General features: G+C 39.5%; 1 long non-coding RNA gene across 1 annotated transcript; it reads left to right on the top strand.

Moving 5' to 3' along the window:
- The first annotated feature begins 909 nt into the window (after positions 1-909).
- Positions 910-13,075, top strand: LOC143441311 (uncharacterized). The gene is made up of 3 exons (XR_013108604.1): positions 910-2,097; positions 9,250-11,646; positions 12,253-13,075. It is a non-coding gene; the product is annotated as an uncharacterized LOC143441311 (long non-coding RNA).
- The last annotated feature ends 3,845 nt before the right edge of the window (positions 13,076-16,920 follow it).

Below are 16,920 nucleotides of genomic sequence, written 5' to 3'. Positions count from 1 at the left end.
GGGCACTCAAGGCTGCATAGTGACACGCTGTCAAACAAACAAACCAATAAACCAATAGCAACACTGACAAAAATCAACTTAGGGAAGGAAAGGTTGACTTTTGCTTACAACTTTACACTTTACCAGTACAGTGTCCAAACCTAGCTTTTTCCTTTATGTAAGCTATTCTTGTCTCACAGGAAAAACATAGTGCCGTGAGAGTCATTTTACAATGGATGGATTAAAATGTGACATTCATTTAGGAACTATTATGAACAGAGTTTTGTGCATTGCACAGTTGGGGACAATAAATCAAACAAGGCTTCTTGCTCTGGTTTCCTTAGGTTTGTACTTCCCTTGCATAGGATGCAAAGATTCGTGTATGTGTAAATACATAGGACAGATAAAAATCGACAGTCTCAAAAGAATGCTTGGAATAAGTGATTATCAATTATATAAATAATAGCACTTTATGATGACCGAACTCTGCATCATTCAACATTATAATAACAATTTTACACGCACTGACCAAATAACCTATCACAACAGCCCAGTAACATTCTCTCCTAGATAAGTAAATCCCACTAACAACTAGTAAGTGGCAGAGTTGAATTTTAGAACTAGGTCTGCCTGCCTGCAAAGCCCTTGATCTTAATCTCTATCTCATTATGCTTCAGAAACACACATTTTAAGCTGGGTAGAATCGATAAGTAAAAGCCAGTTATTGTAAGATATGGATTTTTGCCACTCTTGACAGACAGAAGATGTGACATTTCAACTGCTGGCAATAGGTCTTCAAGAGTTCTTCTTAAAAATGCAAATCTGTACTCCCAGGAGGATAACATATTTAAAAAAAAAAAATAAACATTTCAGGCTCTTAACTTGCGTGTCCTTGTGAAACCTTAAGGAATAGATTGAGTGACAGGTAAGCATTGAAATAGGTAAGTTATAGCAGGTGTGGGAGAAGGGAGAGGCAGTCCTGACTGGAAGGCTGGGAGAGACTTTTGCTTTGAGGCAACGGGCATCACGAAAAAATGGGGCGCCCACAGTGGACACTTCTACATGGGCATAGGATAAAGAAACATCTCATGCAAAACTCGAAACTCTATACTTTTGTAGAAGGTCAGTATTATTGTCCTAAAAAAAAAAAAATTCAGTCATATGTCATTAGCCACTGAGCACATTAAAAAGTACAAATTATTAAAAATTGTAATTTTTAATTACAGTTTAATTGTAAATTTTATTTGGCCCAAGCAGTGGCTGAGGTGTCAGTTCCATTGTCTAAGAATTCCAGATCAAAGAACGTTTTCCTTTTCCTTTATATCTTTTGCTCCGCTATTCTTTCTGTAATGACATATTTTACCCATGATCAGAAGTAACATGATTCTAAATTAGTGTTATACCCAGAACAGGGATGCTAATATAATCAACTGCTAATTAGTTCTGTTGCTCCTTTCCATCGCAATTACGCTCCTGTGTTAGCATAATACTTGTCGATATATGACTCACAAAATTTAGCTGTGATTTCACTTAAATACTTAGTTTCCATCGTCATAATGCTAATAATTATAAGGATGATGATTATATATAATAATAATAAGCTCAAGTGGTTTAGGGATTAGAGATGGGAGTCTAAAAATGATATCTTCAAGATCTGCGTTTATCCTACATCAATAATTTTGCAACAAATTTGCCCAATTTACAAATCAAAAATAGATTCTTCTGTCAGCAAAGTATCAGTCTTGTATCTGAAAATCAAGCACAGCTTGTTCATCGTCAGAAACCACAGAGGCTCTGAAATCAGAACTTAGCTGCCAATTTTGTTGATGATGCATAAGACGAAACCGGGTACAGCTGGCTCTTCTCTCCTGCGCTAGCTTCGCGGCACTGACATTCGTGAAAAATCTGTTTGTTTTTTGTTTCAGGAAATTAAATAGCTATGAGTAAAATGAAGCAGAGGGAACAGCTATATCTGGGTAATAACCAGGTGCCATTTTTATTTTTAAATTATTATTATCTTTTTTTCTGTAGAGTCACTTGATTTACTGAGACACTACTTTGACTTGACCTGTTGCCACGAATGACCTCAAAAGAATGCAGGGGAAGCTCCTGCTGTAGGTAAGCAGAGCCATTTTTGATAAGTAGAGAAAAAGCAACTTAAATAACTTGTAACTTAGCCTCCATCATGAATAAGTACATACCATGTCCTCAATGACTACTCCTTCCAACAGGGTGTCATATTTCACATGTGTAAACATAGCTTCATTTGCTGCCGTGCAAACTGCCTTTTCAGAAGGAGGACTTCATGTCTTAGCACCTCAGCTTAAAGCCTTCATTTTACAGAAATAAGTCTGTTCCTAAATATTACCCTAAAATGAAGAAACAGGAGCGTTTTAAATACTGCAACATTAAGTTAATGACAGAAAGCTACATTTTAAGTCTTTAAATCTACTGGAATCTTCATCAGTTGGGAATATTCATTTCCTTTTTTTCTGGCAAGCCTTAAATAGGCTCTGCCTGGTCCAGGGTTAAAGAGGAGATTGGATACATGCAGTAATGGTCAGCACTCTGCATCTTTTTAAAGTGATCATAAAGACTGTAATTCTTCTTCTTCTTCTTCTTCTTCTTCTTCTTCTTCTTCTTCTTCTTCTTCTTCTTCTTCTTCTTCTTCTTCTTCTTCTCCTCCTCCTCCTTCTCCTTCTCCTTCTCCTTCTCCTCTTCCTCCTCCTCCTTCATCTTCTATTATTATTATTATTATTATTATTATTATTATTATTATTACTTGTATGTTGTACTGGTGTATGCATGGGATGAAGTTGGCCATGCTTGCCTGTGTGCAGGTCAGAGGTCAATGGTGAGCTGTCATGTGAGTTTTTGAGACAAGGAATTCCACTAACACTGGAGCTTGCTGTGTTGGTTAGACTGCTTATCTGAAGAACCTGTCTGGCCAGAGAGCCCTTAGGATCCTCCAGGCTCTACCGTAACTATGCTGGGGTTATGGATCATACCAGGAGGCCCAGCTTTATACATGGGTGCTGGGGAATAAGCCTAACAGGTCTTCATGCTTCCAGAAGCAAAGAAGAAGAAGCTCACTACTCATAGCCTTGGCAGGCCTGTAACTCAAACAGATTCACTTGCTTTTGCATCTTGAGTGTTGCGATTACTACCTTGTCTGGCCTGACATACTTTTAAATACTACAAATAGGGGGATGAAATCTTTTTCATCTATTTAACAATTAATTAATTAATTAATTAATTGGTAAATAAATCAAGATTAAATTTAAACTTGGCAGTCAAGATTAAATCTAATGGCCTCTCAGATGCTAAGCAACTGCTCTGCCTCTGGGTCACATACCTGGTCCCCATCAGCTTCTTCTCTCTCATTGTTCATCATGAACAAAGAGTTGGTGCTGGTGGGAATCTCAGTGATAGAATATTTGGCTGCCATGCAAGAGGCCCTGATTAGCCAGGCTTGGTGGCACATGCCTTTAATCCCAGCACTCAGGAGGCAGAGAGGCAAAGAGGCGGAGGCAGAGGCAGACCTCTGCAACTTTGAGGCCAGCATAGTCAAGCCTTAAGTTACCAGGACTACATAGAAAGACCCTGTCTCAAAAGACTAAAACACATAAATAAGAGGCCCTTGGTTCCATCCACAGCATAATCAAAATAAATAAGTGACAAATTTGAAGGGCTGCTCTATCATGGAAACAAGATAAGTAATCAAACACAATTTGAAAAAAGGATATTAGGAATAAATGAACACAAATATATTAAACACACAGACTCACACATGATATATGTGCATAAGATATATAATAAGAAAAAATATTATAGCCCTAAAAAGAAAAAATAGCATAAAGTATAACAATGAACAAAAGAAAATTTGAAAATATAAAATGTAAGTGAAAAAGATATGAAATGCTAATGTTTCTAGAAACATTATTTACAACTACCAAAATGTAGCAGCAACCCGTGTCCATCAACAGATGAGTGAACATGGTGTATACACGGTGGAATGTTGTTCATTTTAAAAAGGAAGAGATTTGGACAAATCTACAATATGGATGAAAAAATGAAACCATTATGCCAGCTGAATTAAGCAAGTTATGAAAGTATAAACATTGTGGGATTTCATTGATTTTTAAAAATTATAAATTGTGTGTGTGTGTGTGTGTGTGTATAGATATGTACACAAGAATGCAGTGCCCAAGGAGGCTAGAAGCAACAGCCCCGGGGCTGGAGTCACAAACAGTTGTGACTGTTGTAGGTACTGACCTCAGGTCCTTGGATGAACAGTATGGACTCATTGCTGAGCCAGCTCTTATTATATGAGGTATATTATTATATGGATCTTATTATATGAGGTATATTCATATCTTAAATGATTACATTGAATTCCTTCAGCAAGTACCTTGGTATTTCCTGATGATGGCATTTGCTTTCTCTTTTTTGTAGACTACAATGCAGAGGAAAATAAAAATATACTTGCGTAAATTAAATCTCCCCCTATGAACTTTCATGTGTGTGTGTGTGTGTGTGTGTGTGTGTGTGTGTGTGTGTAAAAGGATATATAACTAGTTACACATTTGCTCCTGGGGAAAAAGAAGTATAAAGTTGGACAAAAGTCATAGCTTCAAAAGATTTATTTTTTTAAATGTATCCCTTTGTTCCTTTTGAGTTTTAAAATCACCAGTCAAATTTGTATGAGTTTTGCTGGTGAGATGGCTCAGTAGGGTAAGGCCACTTGCCACCAAACCTGACAACCTATGCATGGCATCTGGAATCCACATGGAGGAAGGAGAGAGAATCAACTCTTGCAAGGTGCTCTTGACCTATACGTATATGCATAAATAAATGAATAAATAAGTAAAACAAATATTTTTACAGTATTATGTTTAAAAACTATATCATATTTAGTTAAGGAATCCCACTTCTTAAGAAAGGCCTGTCCACAAGCAAAATAATGTAGACTATTTTAACAATAAGGAAGACCTTGCAAACAAATGTGCACCTATCAGGTACTGGGGAAACAGAGTATGTTTGTATTTGCCATGAAGGAGTATGCAACCAGAAAATCAAGAAGCTTTTCTTTCTTTCTTTCTTTCTTTCTTTCTTCCTTCCTTCCTTCCTTCCTCTCTCTCTCTCTCTCTCTCTCCCTCTCTCTCTCTCTCTCTCTCTCTCTCTCTCTCTCTTTTCTGGGTGTAGAATATAGCCCCTGGCATTCCTGCAATTTCCTCTATAGACCAAACTAGCATCAAACTCAGTGATCCTCCTATATCTGCCTCCCAAGTGCTGAATTTGAAGGGGTGTGCCACCACTGCCCAGCGAGAAGCTTTTCATATACTGATACGAAACTATTGCCAAAGTAAGTTGTTAGAAGATAGACAAGGTAGAGTATATATATTCTTATTTCATTCAAAGAATATACATAAGTATCTCTATGAGAAAATATAAGGGGTCAATTATATTGAGTTAGCCTGGCAAGAATCAGTGCAGGGTAACACAGATGTGACAAAATTACTCTCTGTCTTTGGCTTTGAACTTTTTGAATTTTGAATATGTCACCTGTGGAAAATAAATTAAATTACAATTTTCAATATGTAGGGTATTTTAAAATAGCCTTGATTATTTTCATCTCAAATCTTGCTTTTTTCCCTATTGTAAAACCAGTATGAGATCTTCCCTGTATTACTAGCATTCTGGTTTAATTCTGCAATGCTTAAGAAATCAAATCTGTGATTCCTGCTGGGATGGGAACAGTTGTCAGCATGTGTGGGCAGCAGTGGCAAAGGGCTTTTGAATATATGCAATGTAAACTAAAAACTAGAGTCAACAGGATTATAAACTCATGGTTGATATAGGAGACATTTTATGTCAATCATAATTATAAATACATCTTATGATAGAAATGGCAGCAAGCTCTGTACAATACAGTTTCTTAGACAGCTCTGCCATCCTGACTTGGGGGCTAAATTCTGTAATCCAGTTTGAGCTATCCAACAACAGATCAAGGATCTGATCAGGTAAGGGAAAGAGACATTCACATGGCTACCCAAACTGTGTCTAATTGCTTTTACATGTATGTCTTACTGGGATGGAGAGAATGGGCATGTTCATGGTCTTTCTCTTCTGTGTATTTAGAAACCAATTCCATTGTGTGGACTAGAAATTTGGGCATGAACAAAGCTCCATGGAAAACTTATGAAAAAAAAAACCTTTCAGGGGCTGGTTAAATAGCTTAGTTGGAAAATGCTGGCCTGCTCTGCAAGCATGGTTATAGGTATGTTTATCCAAACATACCTATATAGACAAATAGACATTCATCTCCAAAGAATAAAGGAAGAAATGGGAACTGATATAAATGTTTCAAGGGTACACAGATAATAAATAAAGTAAGTCCAGGCCTTTGATCTCAATACTTGTGAAACAAAGGCAGAGAGAGAGAGAGAGAGAGAGAGAGAGAGAGAGAGAGAGAGAGAGGCTCCTTGTCTGTTCAAGGCCATCTTAATTTATAGAGCAGGGAAGATTTTCTGGGAAGATGTGACAAGATGGACAAATGGTACCTGAGCACAGGTAACCAGCCAAGTGGCAGAAAGCAGGCTAGAATAAATGGGATATTTTAAGTTATATCTAGTCAGAGAAGAGCTTATGGCCAAGGTATTTGTGATGGGTTGTATATGTGTGGCCCAGGGAGTGGCACTATTAGAAGGTGTGACACTTGGAGTATGTGTGTCACTGTAAATGTGGTCTTTAAAGACCCTCATCCTAGCTGCCAGAAGCCAGTATTCTGCTACCAGCCTTCAGATGAAGATGTAGAGCTCTCAGTTCTTCCTGCACCATGCCTGCCTGGATGCTGCCATGTGTCTGCCTTAATGATAATAGACCGAACCTCTGAACCTGTAAGCCAGTCGCCCAATTAAATGTTATCCTTATAAGACTTGCCTTGGTCATGGTATCTGTTCACAAATCTCTAACTAAGACAGTATTTGTAAATATATTTTGAGTCTGAGTCTTATTTTTGGAAGCATGGATCTGGAAGGAAGAACCAATGCCAAACTTCAACACACAAGGATCTGAATTCCATCCCTAAGACTCACATTAGAAACAAAAGCCAGGATTGATGGTTTGGGTGAGTTCTCACACTGTCACAAAAACCAAGGCAGACTGTTCCTGAGGAATGGAATGCTACCTGAGTTTCATCTTTGACCTACACACACACACACACACACACACACACACACACACACACACACACTTCAGACAATGGAGTGGGCTGCATGCACCATAAAGACCAGGTACCATGTGATAAGTCCACCTCCATCTGAAGTCTCTGTTGCTCTTTATCGTGCTATGTTACTGTTATTGCCTTTGACCCAGATTAATCTAGAACCAGAAAATTGTGATGGAATTATGAAATTGTTCAAGATGCATAGCTCACAAACCTAATTGATAGTTATATGAAGATATACTTTTCCTAACAAAACCCACAACTTTTCAGGGACATCACAGCTCCTACTGTGGGGCCATCTGTCTCAGTATTGAAAATTTGGGTACTATTTAAACAGATAAATCTTTAAATGGAATCTTAGCATGACAAATGGCTTCAGTGGCCTTTCTTAACTGAGCAAAAATGGCATTTTAAGTGGATCTGCAAGAAGCCCAAACCGGTAGCTCTGCACACCTAAATCTCCAGATGCAGGGCTGGCTTTTACAACTTCCAAAAACAATAAGCCATAGAAATGCCCTAGGCATCACTTGCTTGTTTCATATTGTTTCATTTCTATGAGTCTTTGTATATAGTTCAGGTTGGCCTTGAACTTCAGCCTCAAAGGTGCTTAGATTTCAGTTGTGTGCCAACATCTGCCTTTACCTCATTTTTTTTTTGATTACTCATTCAATTACATGCATGTGTGTGTGTGTATTTACAGACAGACAGACAGATAGACACACACACACACACACACACACCAGAAAATACAGGAACACCAAAGGTGAATAAAATCCTAGGTCTATAGCCTAGGCTACCCTCAAACTCGATATGTAATCTAGGCTGGCCCCAAATTTTCTATGTAATCTTATCCTTGAACTCAGAGCAATCCTCTGTCTCAGTTGTCCAAATGCTATGATTAGAGGCATGCACAATTACATTCAGCTTCAAAGATAAATAGTTATATTCTCGAAGATAATTTTTATTAACAAAGATAAGCTAGGCATGGTGATGCAGACCCAGCATTAGAGAGACAGAGCCAAGTGGATCTCTTGAGTTCGAGACCAGCCTGTTTTACATAATGAGGCTATCTAGGGCTATGGAGAGAGAGAGAGAGAGAGAGAGAGAGAGAGAGAGAGAGAGAGAGAGAGAGAGAGAGAGATATTTCCCTACATATAACACAATCTGCACAAGTCTATACTAAATGGGAATAACTGGATAGATTTCTGGGCAGACGTTTGCCGCCTCCCACTCCACTCATCCTTCTGTTTCTGAGCCTTCCCAGATTCATACAGGTCTGTAAGGAACAGCATCCATTACCATAACCTTTTCAAGTGACAGCACTTTCTTCCTACATAAGATACTGAAACCACAGGATTATTAAGGAGTGTGAATGTGAATGTGTGTGTACATGTATGTGCTTGTACAAGGTGGGGGAGTTTTATTTTTCCTATACGTACTTAGCCCAGTTCTTTAAAGATCTGGGTTTGTTTTCTGTTTGACCCAGTGATTTGTTTCAGGTTATTATAAAATATTATGCAATCACAGATGTTGTACCTATATGGGAAATAATCAGTCATGTATATCAAATTAAATACAGGAAATAGAAAGGAAATATTTTATTTGAAGCAAAGAAAAAAGATAAGCAAGTTTAAATACGAATTATTAAATTTTGTAATATACTATCATGCTTTAAAATCATAGATAGAATGCTACTATAGGATGATTCTGTATATTTTTATTCTTCTTTTTATGATATGTATTTTAATTCAAAATGATTAGCTAGACTTCAATCTCCCAGTTATAAACTGATATTCTCTCTCTCTCTCTCTCTCTCTCTCTCTCTCTCTCTCTCTTCTTCAAGACAGGATCTCACTATGTAGCTCTGTCTGTCCTGTACCTCACTATATAAACCAGGCTGGCTTCAAACTCATAAAGACCTGCCTGCCTCTGACTCCCAAGTGTTAAGAGTAAAGATATGTGCCACCACACATGGCTAAATGTGCATCTTTCTGCCTCTCTGTCCATTAATTTATTAAATGATTTATTGACACATTTAACAGATAACCATTGATGGTGGCTAAACAAACCAATGCTTAAAACTGCAAGCTGATGGAGAGAACCCTCTTCTTCACAGAATCGAAGACGGCAACAACGGAGCTGCACGAAGAAACAAACAGCCCTAAGTGGAGGTCACAACAGAGGGGACATGAATGCTCCACTTCTGGATATGGGAGTGGGAAGCCAGGGTGGCATTGTTGGGCAAGCGGCAGGTGAATTCACAGAGGGCATGAGCTCCAGCTAGATCTTGACAGTTAAACGAGGGACCTTCATTGCAGCCTGAGGATGCAGTTCATGAGATTCCAATGCCTACAGCATGGACCATTTCAGAAGACCATGGTTAGTTGATGATGGTAGGATGGAGGTGATGCCACTGAAGCATCCAAGATGTTAGAGATAGGGAACAACGTTGTTGTACATCACTTGGTCAGCTCTGACTGTTCTGTTTTCTTGTACTGGTAGTAGAAGAGTTTCTTATCTGTGTGGTAAGAACATTCCCATCCACACTAAAATTTTAATCTAAATTTGGAACTTGCGTTGGCTTTAGAGCTAGCACATGTCATCATGTGAAATCTCCCTTCCGCTGCTCAGCAGCAGCAGTAAGCCAAACAAATAAACAATAAATGTATGTATTGATATCGGTTAACAGATAAGTTCTGTGCTTACAATGGCTGCAGTAGGTAGGGAAATAGGTTAGGTGTATGAATCAGGGATCATCATATTTAAACAACAGAAACTCATTTCAGCTGAAAGACAAAAATGGACTCTTATAACATGTCTAGTGATTCACCTGTAGCGTCAGGAACAGCTTGCTTTAGCTTTAATTGATTTTATCATTCTGTCCTTCTCTGTCTCGCTTGCTTGGGTCCACTATTCCTGTGTTGGAGATATGATTTCAATTTACCCTCTCCCATGTTGAAGTGTAGAGAACAGAAAGTGATCTCTCTCTGACGGTTCCTGCGTGTTTTAACTTGGTGATTTGGCTACCAAGTCTGGCCAGTTGGGAAACGGATGAGCGTCGTCCTTGGTACAAATGAATGCAGTATGTGTAGCATTTGCATGATGTTGCCTCTCAGGACACACCTGGATGCCAGCATCATGAGATCATGAGACTCCTTTGCCAAGTCTACCCTGGGGCTCTTCTTTCATAATTACTCTTTTGAGTATCAGTTCTGAGTGAATTGTTTGTCCTTTGGGTAACCTGGATCCTTGTCAGTTTTATTCTGTACTTCTGTTTGGCCTGGGCCCTTTTTATAGGTGCAGAGAAATCCTTCCTCACCCCCAGATTAAAGCTTTTTTTGGATAGTGGTATGTGTGTGTATGTGGTGTGTAAACATGTATATGTGATATGTGTATGTGACATGTATGTTACATGTGTGTAATATATGATGTCAGGGAGAAAAGTGATATATGTGCATGTATGTGTGATGTGTACATGATATGTGTTTGTGGTATTTGTGTGATGTGTGTTTATGGTGTGTGATATGTGTTATGTGTGTGATGTGTGTATGTGTGGTATAGTTGTGGTACCAGAGGGATGTGTATACATGGATGTGTGTGGTATGTATGTGTATGTGGTGTCTGGTGTGTGGTGCATGGTGTGATGTGTATGTGTGTGTGTATGTGTGTGTGTGTGTATGATGTAATATCAGAGGGATGTAGTTGTATGGATATGTGTGTATGTATATGATGTGATGTCAGGGTGTGTGTGTATGTGTGATGTGCAGTGTCAGAGAGATGTGTGTTTGTACATGCATGTGTGATATTCTGGGAATGTGATATGCACATGTGTGTGTGTCAGGAGAGGATGCACATGTACAAATGTGTATGATTTGTTTTCCATTTTCATTTGCCATAAAAATGTGTAGGGTGGGAGTCTAGGGGTTCAGGTTTATGCCACAGCTTACTCAGGAGGATGCCTGAGGCAGGAGGACCACAAGATCAAGTCCTGCTGAACTACAGTGTTAGTTCCCAACCAGCTAGGAAACTTAACGAGACCTTGTATCATAATAGAAAGTAAAATAAATAAATAAACCCTTTCTTCTAAGAATTTAGAATTTTATAAAGCAAAGTCAGAAACTTTTACAGACCCTTTCTGTTTGCCTTGCTCTTGCCACTCCTGTGACAACAAACAGCCTCCTTTTTTTTTTTTTTTTTTCTTGCAGGAGTTGGGAAGGAGCAAAGAAGCAACAGCAGAAAATACAGTGAGAAGTAAAACACAGATATCTTGAAGATTTGAAATACTTCTCAAGAGATACGGGATACTTCAAATTAGCAATCCAGAATTCTCCTACTTTTTTTCTGTGTTTTAGGACCTGAGAAGGCAGAGACCATTGACAAATAAGCTGGAGAGGAGTGGGCCTTGTGGAAGATGTGTAATGTAAATTAAGCCTTGACAGGTATTATATGCCACCCTTTTCATTAGCATAAAATTTATGTCTGAGCCTTGGTTAAGGATTTTCCAGGTTCTGACTAATGTTCAGTAAAGTTACACAATACTTTGTGTTTATAATTTTTAATTACCCTCCTGGAAAATTGATTTTTAAAAGGGGTGTGAGTTTTCTTTCTGCTTCTCTTAAGTCTAAGCCACTTAATTCAAACAAGCACATTTAAAATGCTAGCAAACTTCTAGCAAAAGAAATTAAAGGACGAATTGGCTTTGCTGTATATGACGTCACCAGTGCTTCTCCAAGGCAAACGAGGGTTTGGGATCCACTCAGGAAATATAGTTATAGTCAGTTGTTGTTATAGTCAGTGCAGAGAGAACTAAACTCCTAAATTTCAATAGTCTGTAAAACACAGGATTGAAGAGGGAAGCCAGCAAGGATCCTTTTGTGGTAAGAAACAAGATGAATTCCTAAACTACTGAGAGAGTATGCTGTGATCCTGGAGCCCAGAGTCAAGGGTCACCTGTCATTTGGCTGGAGTGTGGGGGAGGGGTGGAGACTACTAAGGTTTTTCTCTTACTCCATTTTCTTTTCATGGTTCTGATTGGTCGAAAGCAGCTGGAAAGCAGCACATAAGGAAGCCATGGAAATGCAGCTTTGGCTATGCAAACCAGAGGAAGACTAGAGAGATGTGCATGGCCTAGAATTCTGAAATTTCATGAAGGCTTGTTTTGGAGGAATGGGAGGCAGATATTTTTGATACATTGTTACATGGAAGACGTTGTCCATTTGGATAAAAATGTATGTATTTAGCAAAGTGAAAAGACAAATGATGTCTATCAAAATAGTAACAATGGTTATTTCCACATAGTGGCATGATTATTGATTTCACTTAAGTATCCCCCCCCTTGTTTTTTATGTGTTCATTTTCTACACTAAAGATTAATTTTGAAAAGGAGGTTAGGAGATGAGGGAGTTGTTAGCCCAGAACAGCCTGTATATGCTTCCCAAAACATCATTCTGGCAAAGCCAATGTTTCTGGCTCAGCCTCACAAAGGATTTCAAATATGGTTTGATGTTGACAGTTTATTTATACCATAAACACAGTTGATTGATTGCAGCACTTTCCAACAATGAAAATCTTGGTGGATTAACCATTACAATCTAGTCAATCTTTTGAGAAAAGTCAATTATACAACTCTGCCAATATTTGGCACTGATGTTAGGTTTTGCAATTTTTCTGAATTTAGTCACCTTTATTTTTTACAAACATTGCTTGTCCATTTGTTATTGATCAAGCAACTGATTTGGCTGTTTGAGATAGGTAGTTTAGGCTGGCTTCAGAATCTTGGTGTAGCCAAGAATGACTTTGAACAGAAGCCTAATGCTGTTGCCTCTACCTCCCAAGTGCTGGGATTGCAGTGTGTGCTACTACATCTAGCTGACTTGTCTTTTTAAATAAAGTTTGCACCTCTGTAATTCGGGTTGTCTATTCTCTTTCATTTGGAATACTCAAAGTCCTAGTGGCTTATCTAGCTAACCTTCTATTTATCTATCTGACAGTTGCTAAGATTTGCTTATACTACAGTGTCAGTGATTTTTCATGTCAATCACCAAAACTGCACTGCACAGGATATGGCAAATATTTGTGCTCATTGCTTTGAAATCTTAAGCTGGCAGGCACTACTCTCTAAATACAGACCAGGATTAACTGAGCAATAAAGCAAGAGTGCACAGTAGCTCCTCTTATAAATTCTTCAACACTGCTATTGTAGAACCCACTGAAGGATTTAAGTGTAGATAGGCAGAAACTTTGGAAATATTGGGAAATGTCCACATTCTAAGCCAAAATGGTAGGAAAACTATGACAAGCTTTATGCTATCAAAAAAAAAAAAAAAAAAAAACCCAAATATTTATAAAACATTTTCTTTTTTTTTCTATGAATGCAAGCTTTATTATTAATGTACCAGTGATAGACATAAAACCCAATTGGGCCTCCTGCCCCAATAAGAAAGTTGAAAAAAAAATAACAAAAAGAGCTCATGCTAGATACCCTAGGGAGTCAGAAACCCTGTGACATGCCATCTCTGCTTTGGTACCCAGAAGGGAGTGTGAGACTCTTCAAGGCTTCCAAAGCTTCGGAGAGCCCAGGTTCATTTTGAGAGGACTCCTTGGGGTTCTGCCTGGTAGTCTCTCTTGATGTCCAGTGGTAACTGTACATTCCCCAGTACTTGCAGGTCTGGGGTTTAGACCATAGCTTGAGCTTCATCTCAGTCCTTTTCTTGGAGAACCCAAGCCTAATGTGTCCTTTTGTCAGCTTGAGTTTGTCAGCCAAGGCCTCTGGAGTCTGGTCCTGAGGGTCACGGTCTTTTTTAGCCCCAGGAGCTGCTCATAGGTCATCTTGCCAGTTTATGGCCATAGCACAAGTTGGGTGGAGTTGTCTCCATCTCCATTACTTCTGTCTTGGCTGCAGCTCCCTTGAGTTCCACTCTTTAGCTTATAAAACATTTTCTATCCCTCTGTTTCAAAGATTTCAATATTATTGTTTTTATTTTCAGGAATTTACTTGGGTGTTTCTACTGGCACTAGAATGAAGTGGCTTTGTGTGAGTCAGCTTTACCGTTTAGTAGTTTAACAAACTACCTAAGCTGGACATCTTGATAGAGGAAAATTTTCTGAGCTCAAGGTTTCAAAGCGTTCAATCCAAGGGGAGATGCTGCCATTGCTTTTTGGTTTGAGATGAAACAGAATGTCCTGGTTGGGGAATGTATGTGGCAGAAGAGGTTGCTTGTCTTTTGCTCTCTTGTACCCAGAGAGCAAAGACGGAGTGGAAGAGGGGTCAGGCTTAATTAGTATTAAGGTAAGAATGCATAGTAATAGCATTTTCATGTAAGATATAGCTCCTCAGGGCAGGCATCCAAGGACCTACTCCCTTCAGCTAGGTCCTACATCCTGTTTGCATCACCTTTCAGTAGCCCATCAAACTATGAGCCAATCAGTTGTGTCAGAGCCCTCATGATAATATTCTGAAGACAGCACCTATGGACACAATGTGCATCAGAGTTGAAGCCCTCAACGCCCGAACTTTCCTCTGGGGAACATTTCAGGTGCAAACCATAACGTATCTCCAACCACGAATAAATTTGGACATGTTTAATATTTACTTGGGCTGTGCTAATTTTTTCATTCTGCTAGAAACTTAAGGACAGGTCCAGTGAGATGGCTCAGAGGGTAAAGTAAGTAACTTGCTGTCAGGCCTGAGGACTGGGGTTGGATTCCCCAGAATTCACCTGGTGGAAGGAGACTACAGATTCTTTCTAATCTCCACACTGCGGGCAGAGGAATCTCAGAGTCCTGCTCTCACCCCACCTTACCCCATCCCACCATGAATGCACAAGACAAATTAATAAATGTGAACATTAAAAAAAAAAAAAAGAAGTGTAAGGACAGTGATGATGAGTAGCAGAGATCACACTAAAAGCATATAAGAAGTGAAAGTGGTTCACTTTAAAACTGTGGGAGTAGCAGAGGCAAAAGAAGAATCCCACTTCTGAGCAGCGCAAGGACGTTAAAGCAGTCTTGAGGAAGAGATGAGGCGTTTGATAGGAAAGGAAGCAGATATGCTTTTGAAACTGGAAAAAAATATTGCTTAACTTTTAGTTGTGATCACACTTCGGCGGCGTCTATGTGAAGCAAATGTTTTGGCTCCAAACCTGTTTCTTTCTCTTTTATGTTTTCTTTTTTTTTTTCACCAACCTGAAGACAGGAGGAGGATAAGGCACATTCTTTCTGACTGTCTAGGAAGGTCAATGAGAACACCGATGGTGTGTTAGCCTCTGCTGGAGAATTTATTGCCTTTCCAGTGGGAAAAGTCAGAGATTGGGACAAAATAGGAGCTAGTGGCCCTAATGTACTTTGTAATGCAGAATCAGTCCATTTCTCTTGTGAGAAAGTGGTGTTGGCAAGGGCCTGGGAGAGCATCAGTTCGTGCTGATAGCTAACAGCATGCAAGTGAAACAACAGTGGCCACCATTTCTCTCTCTTAAATACTGCAACGATATATATATATATATATATATATATATATATATATATATATATATATATTCTGTTCCTTTTTTTTTCAAGTGATGCTAATATACTTACTTTTTGGGAAAATGTACAAATAGAAAATGGTATGTAAGAATACAATGAAGACATAATACTCAAACTTCCTGATCTTCCCACATCAGTTCAGTGATGGGTATACCACTTTGCCTTGATTTTTGACTAAGAATCATTTCTGTCACCCTCGTAATTCACTAGCCACGCCTCATCACTTCACTCTCTTGGTTAGATCTGCAAATTTTCTAAGTTTTAGCACCCCAGAGTATAGAGTTCATATGTCAGAGGCATTTGGCTCAAATGAAGCAGTGTCTTAGGGGCCAGAGAGATGGCTCAGCCAGGAAAGGCACTTGTCAGCAAGGCTGATCACAAGAGTTGTCTACTCGGGATCAACATGGCAGAAGAAAGACACCCAAAAGTTATCTAATAACTTCCACACAAGCGCCATGGCACGTGAGCGCATTTGCACACATACATGAACACACAATCGATATTAATACAATAAGGAATACAGTCTCAATCGACGGATAATGGGTAATTTCAGCAGAGTAGCTGATCTTCATTCATATATGGGAATCTCCATGAATAAGACATGCGTCAGGGAGTGTTGTGATAGAAACTCCTGAAGATGGAGATGGCAATGGGAGTCTCTGCAGAAATATTTACCTATAGAGAAAGTCCTTTAAAACGCCAGCCTTGACTGGACTTCCAACTGCCAAAGGACCACAGACTTGGAAGATCACAACAGGCTGCACCATCATGAAGGCCCCAAAGATGTGAGGGACAGTGTGGCTGAGATGGTGAATCCTGTGACCCAGGCCTCGCTGCTTCTTCTGGATCGTCGGGTACAGTGGTTTAAAAAGTAGCTCGGGCAGACATGTATGACGCCAATTTCTTTGTTTTGGGTTTTCATTGACAATTTCCTACCCCCAGAGCACACTGGACCGGTAGTGGAGGGGAAAGTTGGGGCCGAGAAGCCGCTGAGGCGTTTTAAAGCAACTTAGTTGGAACTTGACTGAGGAGTTGAGCCTGGGGTGTCTGGGCGGGCGCTCGGTGGCCAGAGAGGGTGGGGCGGCCCCTCCGTCGGGCGGGGAGCGCGGAGGGCCAGGCCTGAGGCCTGGCTGCAGGGCGCGGCGGGTCATTGTTTCCTCGGCCGCTCCTCCCGCCAGGCCGGCGTCACT

Source organism: Arvicanthis niloticus, chromosome 2, assembly GCF_011762505.2.
Source record: "Arvicanthis niloticus isolate mArvNil1 chromosome 2, mArvNil1.pat.X, whole genome shotgun sequence".
Lineage (NCBI taxonomy): Eukaryota > Metazoa > Chordata > Mammalia > Rodentia > Muridae > Arvicanthis > Arvicanthis niloticus.
Note: the sequence above shows the minus strand (reverse complement) of the source record. Positions and strands in the feature narration are given on the sequence as shown.